Raw genomic sequence first — 7,186 nt, 5'->3', positions numbered from 1 at the left:
ATTGTCAGTTATGTGACTTTGACTTAATCTCATTGTTTAAATTAATGAAGGTAATGTTAATTAATAATTTTGGTGTAAATTTAATTTGGGTGTATTATATATTATTATACACGAATTTAGGAGTTTCTTCGTTCAAATTTTCTTATTTCTGATGCATTTGCTTCAAATTTGACACCGAAACAGTTTTTTAGATCTCTCCTCAAGTCATTTAGTTCCTTAATATCACATATTTAAGCGAGTACAATCAGTACAATATGAAATTAAAAAATGAATTAATAATGTTTATTTCAAACACATAGTTCGTGACCATTATTCTCGTAAAAGTCGAAAAAATCATTAGCAACAGAAAACATTTTTCAATTGTTGCCAAGCAGATGATTAATGATTTTTAAGTATCGGTTAGTTGGTTATATCGCACCTTATTTGAGTAATAGTCTTTGACACGAATAAATACATAGCAAACGTTGACAAAGATAGTACAACAAATAATAAATCAAGTGAGATGCAGGCGGATCTGAAGGTTATTATTTTCATACACAGAATTGCACAGTACATGTATTTAAGTCCGTGTGTTTCAAAAAATAAATTCGTTTTTCGGCTGGTTGGAGCGTTTTTGGCGATTTTTTCAATCCCTCTGGGATGTGTCCTTCTAAGGCCAAGAGTGACATTTTTTAAGAGACTTCCAACATCGTGTTTTATTATGGATTTGGCTAACTTTTTCATGGGGTAAGATTATGCTCCTGTAAGTTTCCGGGCCAGTTCTAGCTTTACTTTTTTCAGCTATACGTGCTTGGCGATTTTCTGCGGCATGCAAAACATACCCCGAAGGAATTGGCGAGCAAAAGTGTCCTCCAGAATTGTACTAATCGAGCGCATGCTAACGAACATGAAATTTTCCTTCAAGAAAAATAAACAAATTGTTCTAAAATATTGGATTCTGCATGGTGTCTATATCTTGATACATAGTTTGCAGCTTTATGACTGGTCGAGTAGATACGATTTTGATATAATATCGTCTTACTTGGAATTCAGGTACAGTAAGGCACTGTGCCATTTCATTTTAGTTTTGGTCAGAAGTTGATTTTCAGGATTGTTAATTATTGGGCAGGGTTTTCTACGCTCATGATCTTCGAGTGGTTAAACTTCATTAGAAGACGATATGAGCATCTGGACCAATACGTGAAAACAGTTGTTTCTCAAAAAGTTCTATTACTTCCAGTTGTTGTGAAAGAGCTGCGCCTGATTGGAGAAGTGTATAAGAACCTCACGGAATTAACGGTTGAATTAAATGCCCTATTTTCCTTTCATTTATTTTTTGTGATTTCTGTAAGCATGGTTCTGACCCTTCATGGATTAAGTTTCTCACTTGTACTATTATATACTCTTGTATCAAGCATAGCAGCTCTCATTTTCGTCGTCGTATTTTTTGTAAGTTTGTGATTATTTTCAACTTCGCAAAATTGACGAGTTTTAACGTTTTTAGGGGAATGTTCTAGTGCTGGTCTTAGCGTATGAAAAACTACGCAACAAGCGGCAGAATATTATGAAAACTTGCTTCATAATTGCAGAGAGTCTGGCGCCAGGCGAAATAAAAAATGAGTTATGCGATTTAACGAATTTTATGAGAAATTTGCCGGCAGAAATTTCAGCTTGTGGGTTATTCGAAATGGATTTTCGATTAATATCCAGCTACATTTCCGTGGTGTTTACTTACTTGATCATTATTTTGCAGTTTAATATGACTTTTGTGTGAATATGCTGAATATTTTTGAACAGCGTTCAACGCAATTTGTTCAACCTTTACCATGCCATGCACAAATTATTTGAAAACATTTTTCCAATTCTTTTTCCTTATAAGTACGATATTTCGCAATACATAAATAGTGTAGGCTGACTTAATATGGCTAAGGATTTGAGCTGAACCTGGCACCTATATTGCACAAATTTGTTAATAACTTCTACTAACCCAAATTCTTCCGCTAGTTGTATCAAAGCACAGGTGTGGCACAAAACAAATTGGTTGCTTTAGTGATTTCTTTCAATTTTAATTATCATCCATTCTTGGAAAGACATGGCTTTAACGTAATGGTGATGTGAACACTTTTAGGAGGAGTTTCACACATAAAATCCTATCTCCTAATTATGAAGTCCTCAGTTATACTTATTACTTCATAATATATGGTTGCTATAGAAAGTCACTAGAAACTCTTGAACTTCTAATCAAACGTAGGTAAAGGTTTTTCATTCGCTCTTCACTCCACATACTAGATTTTCAGTTTCTATATATGAATGTTGATATATTCAAACACAATTAAAAAACTGCCCTACTTTATGCATGTATTAATAACTGTTGCAGCTGTCTTGTATGGTCTTACAGCATGCCCAACAGCTGTTGTTACAACTACAGTGTCTTTTATTACTTGCATGTTATTCTGTTGATACATTTTAGGGCATATGCATGTGAAATGCGAGAAATTGTTGAAATATTACGTAATCATATAGGGTTAAGCAAAGTGAGCACATGAGAAAGTTACATTTAGAGCTGGGGTCTCCACACTTTCTAGCCTAAGAAGTTGGTTCATCAAATTAACATGCCAAAACACTTTTAAAATTAAAGTGGATATACAGCGTAAAGGCAAACTATTGTTCAATTAGGAAAATTTTAATTCACTGTGGGCAAATGATCTAAAACATTTTCAAGATCAGCACTACTTAGTAGGCAAAGTAAGCAAGTTGATAATTTTAGGTGGAACACCCGGTATATTACAAAATTTTTGAATTCTTCTGAAACTGAAAGTAAAATCTATCCGTTTTTAAGTCTATCAGTTTTTAAGTTTAAGAAAATTTCTCACACTTAACTTTTGACTTAGAACTTTTTCACAAATTGTAAAGTCAAAAATTAAATCCTAAAAATAGTCATACTACTATACTATTTACCTTATTAAATAAGTTTGATTCCTATTAATTTTTGGTTCAAATGAAAACCCCTAATAGTAAAAACTTTATCTGATTTAATATAAAGAAAAATGTCAATTTTGTGTATGACAAAAATGTCCAGTTTCCGAGACATTGTCATTCAATTTAATATTTGTATAAGGCTATTTTCCTTAGGATTTTGATGTTGATAATCGTCATGTTGAAAATTACTGTCATATTTAACTTATTTTAAGAACATGTGAATGGTTTGCATGCGCTCTTCAGCAAATTATGAAAAAAATATAAAATATATAAAGAAATTAAATGTTAGCGGTATTATTCGTCACCCTCTGTATTAACATTTTTCAAAATATAAAAAGTCTGTTAAGTAGGCAAGCTTTTTTCAAAAAGGCCCCAAATCAAATAATAAATACTCTTTATAGAAAACGTTATTAATGCTGTTAATGATGCGAGCAAAGACAAACATTCATACATCATGACCTGGACTGAATGTGGACCTACCATTTAGGCATTTTTTACATATCAAGCTATAAAAGACCAAAGTTTTTTAAAAATTTCGCAAGAGATTCAGTTAAGCGCGTTGTTAAAATCAAGTTATGCATTCCGTCTCTTTAATGCTCCAAACAATGTAAAGCATTCACAATAAATGACCTGAATTGAATCGAGCTTCAAAAGTTAAAATTGTCATGAAAATCGAGCGGAAAATTAATCGAAAAAATCTTGTCAAAATCAAGTAACGTGGTAAATCGCTCTTGATGATGCACGCAAAGAAGCATTGACAAATAAAGACCTGGCTTGAATCTGGGTCTGCCTAAATGCCCAGCCTTTACAAAAACTATCAAGTTCAAATTGCTAAAAACTGGAATAAAACTGACCCGGTTATTCGGTTCGGAATTCATTTTAATTGGGTGATCAAGTGGTGTGAACGTTTTGAGGATTTGAGGATAAATGGAGGATGGAGCGCCAGCTTGCGCAAAGCTGGTCAGAATGATCTTTATACATTTCTTAGCTTGAACTGATTTTAGTTTTTCGAAAGTTTCTTACATTTTTTACTTTTTTATTTTCCAATAACACCACTTTGGGTTTTGGACAAATTTCTTGCTATACTAAACAATTTTTCTTCCTTTTTCCAAGTGGCACGATCCAGCTTTCTATAAGTTTGGCATTACTTTGCCTGGTTTCCATGTAGGTGCATGTAGAGATTTTAGTCCCAAAATTTTTGACTTTTTTATGATATTGTTGCATATCATATTTATTCGACGAGGAACGACGAGGGAGTTTCTGGATTCTGAGTCGAGTTTTTCGATTTTTGCACTCAATTTTTGTCAGATTTTATACAATAATTAGGGGTATTCTATGATAGACTGTTTTTGTATGAACTTTTACAGTCTAAATGTAAAATCAGTGTTGTTGTGCGGTGAACTACACTTTTTATCGTGGTGGAAGGTTTGAAATTCTCAGTAGGGATTGCTCAAATTTACAAATTTTAACTTTTGCCTTTGAATTTTTCAACATTAATCGGTCGGGTTTTCCACAGCGAACTGTTGTAAATTGTAAAAAAATCCGAGTGTTCTGCTGCGAACACTCCTTTAATTGTCTTCGAATCAAAGATATGAATAATTGGTCCTGGCCTATTAATCTAGACTTTGCGCGGTTTTTCTTTATTTAGCACACCAAACGAATTATTTTTGCCTAACGATTCGTGCTAGGGAATTTTGGAGGCCAGGATCCGCCCGACTATTCCAGATTTTTTGCTGTCCATCACCCTGCAGGCTGTAAGTGGTCCAGATCAAGATTATAACCGGACGTGCGTCTGTTCTTCTAAATGTAAAAGTATATAGTTTATTTGATATAAGTAGATGGCAACCAGGGTTCTAGTTTTTCTTTGCATACATTTATGCTGCTCGCATGTGCAGATTTGTGGATTTTTTGGGTCTCATTTCCATTTAGCTTTTTGCGATTTTTATAGAGCGATTTTTGAAATAACGGCGTTCCTCCTATGCTTGTCAAAATTATGATCTGTTTTAATATCGATTTCATCAAAATAAATTAGGGTGTCTCGGACACCACGAAGGCAGTTCGAACTGCTGGTGCTCGCATACGGTAGTTTGAAGAACTCTGTTTTAGGGTATGTGCATGCGAAATGCGAGAAACTGTTGAAATATTGCGCAATGATGACCAAGCGAATATCTAGAGCTAAATAGATAAAATAGGGTTTAGCAAAGTGGGCATATGAGAAAGTTACGTTTGGAGAGTGAAAGGTTTGGACGTCTTTAGCACGTCATGAAAATCATGCCATGGCTTCAATTCTACCAATCCAACTTGCTTCTTCTTCACTTGGCAATTTAAGTTTTTGGAATTATCACACGCACAGTCAGAAATCATTAATCCCTAACCAGGCCATCAAGTTGGCCGTACAAAAAGACAACCATTCGATGCATGTAAAGTTAATCAGGGGAAAAATGGCTGATTTTCGGTGATTTCATAAAAAAAAACTGAACTGTGTGCAAATATTTCCGGTACAACTCAGCCTTTGCAAGTGAAAGACCGTTTCATATAATAAAACTGCCACAAATGCAAATTTGCAATTCTTCAAAACTCCCTGCATATAGCGTTTAGGCCTTATAAATCGCACGATTAAGCAAAAATAGCATCAGAAATGAGAATCGTGATTTCTGAAACGTATCGTGGTCCCAGAAGAAGTTTTGTGACAGATTTTCGAACTATTGCAAGCCGCATGAAAAAATCTAAAAAAAGCGACAAAAAAGTCCACACCTGAAATAAACTAGCAGTTCTGCTTTTTCTGAACCGGGGTTGATCTTCATGTCTTCACTATATATAATTAACTGGCTAAATGAGCATGTTTGTCGAATACAACCAAAAGCAAAAGACATTAATTCGAAACTCAAACTAAAACAAATTATTATTATACGATCATTTTAAAACGAAACAGAAATAAACTGGCAATAAAACTTAAAGATAATAGGCTTGTGGCTTATGTGACTGTTGGTGTTCCCGTGAAATTTAATACGTTCTGGCTTTGAATCTAAATAATAAAATTAATCCCGCATAGGTTTTATTATTATTTGATTAAATGAAAAAAAAAAACGAAATCCTTAGTATTAAAATTTGCCCACATATGCCCACGGTTTATCGGCAAACAATATTTCAAAATTTAATTGAAGGATATTAGACCGGCATTGAATTGTTTTGTTCTCATGTATTTGCATGGTAAAGTGGAAATAGATATATAATTAATAAGGCGTTTTTTAATGTGTTCAAATAGAAGTAAAAAATAAAATCGCCTATAACAAGCTTTTCCTGTCCCATGTCTAATAAATGTTATAGAACCTGTAACAACTACATATCAAGTTTGTCTGCAATCACCTTAACTTCCTTCTCGAGCTAATGCGGTAGTCTGTTCATAAGTGTATTTTTTTCAAAACCCAGTTCTATGCTGAAAGTCGATATTCTAAACGGAATTTGATTATCATTTTTTTTCTGGCTCCAAATGGCAATTACGCAACCTTTTGTTGAAAGAAAATGGAAAGTAATGGTTTTTTGGCAACTTGTTTCAGAACATGTCATAAAATGTAACTTTAGGCATTAAGTAAGCTAGTAAATGTTGAAACGACGAAACAGTTCTTTTCATGTTGCGGCTTTTTACAAATGTCTACTGACTAAAAGCATTTCAACCAATCCTGGTATCATTAAAATGAAAGATCTCTTCAGATGAATAAAATTCATTATGCATTCCTTGCTCAACGGGAAGGCTTGGCAAATTCCAATCAATTTATTATTTTGCACGATGCTGTTAGATAAAGTCTTGTTTGATTAACTCTCTTAAGTGCACACCGTAATGGCATCTGATTGTTCCATCCAATTAAAATGGATATTGTTTTGACGGAATTTTTAACTATATTTTTTCATAAAGAAACTATTTTATAAGTAGGGTAAACTGGTAAATGGGAAAGTTCATCGACACTTTGACATACCTTAACCTAAGACGTGTTTAATGGGCCTATGTACTCATCTAAGGGCTTCAACATCTTCTTCTATCTAGTAGTACTGCACCGAAACCACATCAACAACCAATTAACACACAGCAAGCACTAAGCACAAAAAGTATGTTGGAATTTCTTAAAAGTACTGCCACCAAATAGTTTGCTTTGTTAACATTGAGTTGCGATCTCTCTTCTTGTGGTACGGTTCTCTTGGTTCTTGGTCGCAGTACGACTTCGAATACTGT

General features: G+C 33.9%; 1 protein-coding gene and 1 long non-coding RNA gene across 2 annotated transcripts in view; one reads left to right on the top strand and one right to left on the bottom strand.

Annotated features, from left to right (window-relative positions):
* Positions 1-7,186, bottom strand: part of LOC109541164 (F-box/LRR-repeat protein 7) — a 12,117-nt gene extending 4,931 nt beyond the window's left edge. The window contains exon 1 of the mRNA XM_019909936.1: positions 6,933-7,186. The gene's annotated coding sequence lies outside the window, so the exon portion shown is untranslated. The remainder of the gene's footprint in view (positions 1-6,932) is intronic.
* On the top strand, positions 114-1,307 carry LOC109541165. Its single transcript, XR_007282446.1, has 3 exons — positions 114-726; positions 781-1,032; positions 1,089-1,307. It is a non-coding gene; the product is annotated as an uncharacterized LOC109541165 (long non-coding RNA).

The sequence above is a fragment of the Dendroctonus ponderosae genome, unplaced genomic scaffold (assembly GCF_020466585.1).
Source record: "Dendroctonus ponderosae isolate FM_Combo_2020 unplaced genomic scaffold, Dpon_F_20191213v2 Dpon_F_20191213_1, whole genome shotgun sequence".
Classification (NCBI taxonomy): Eukaryota; Metazoa; Arthropoda; class Insecta; order Coleoptera; family Curculionidae; genus Dendroctonus; species Dendroctonus ponderosae.
Note: the sequence above shows the minus strand (reverse complement) of the source record. Positions and strands in the feature narration are given on the sequence as shown.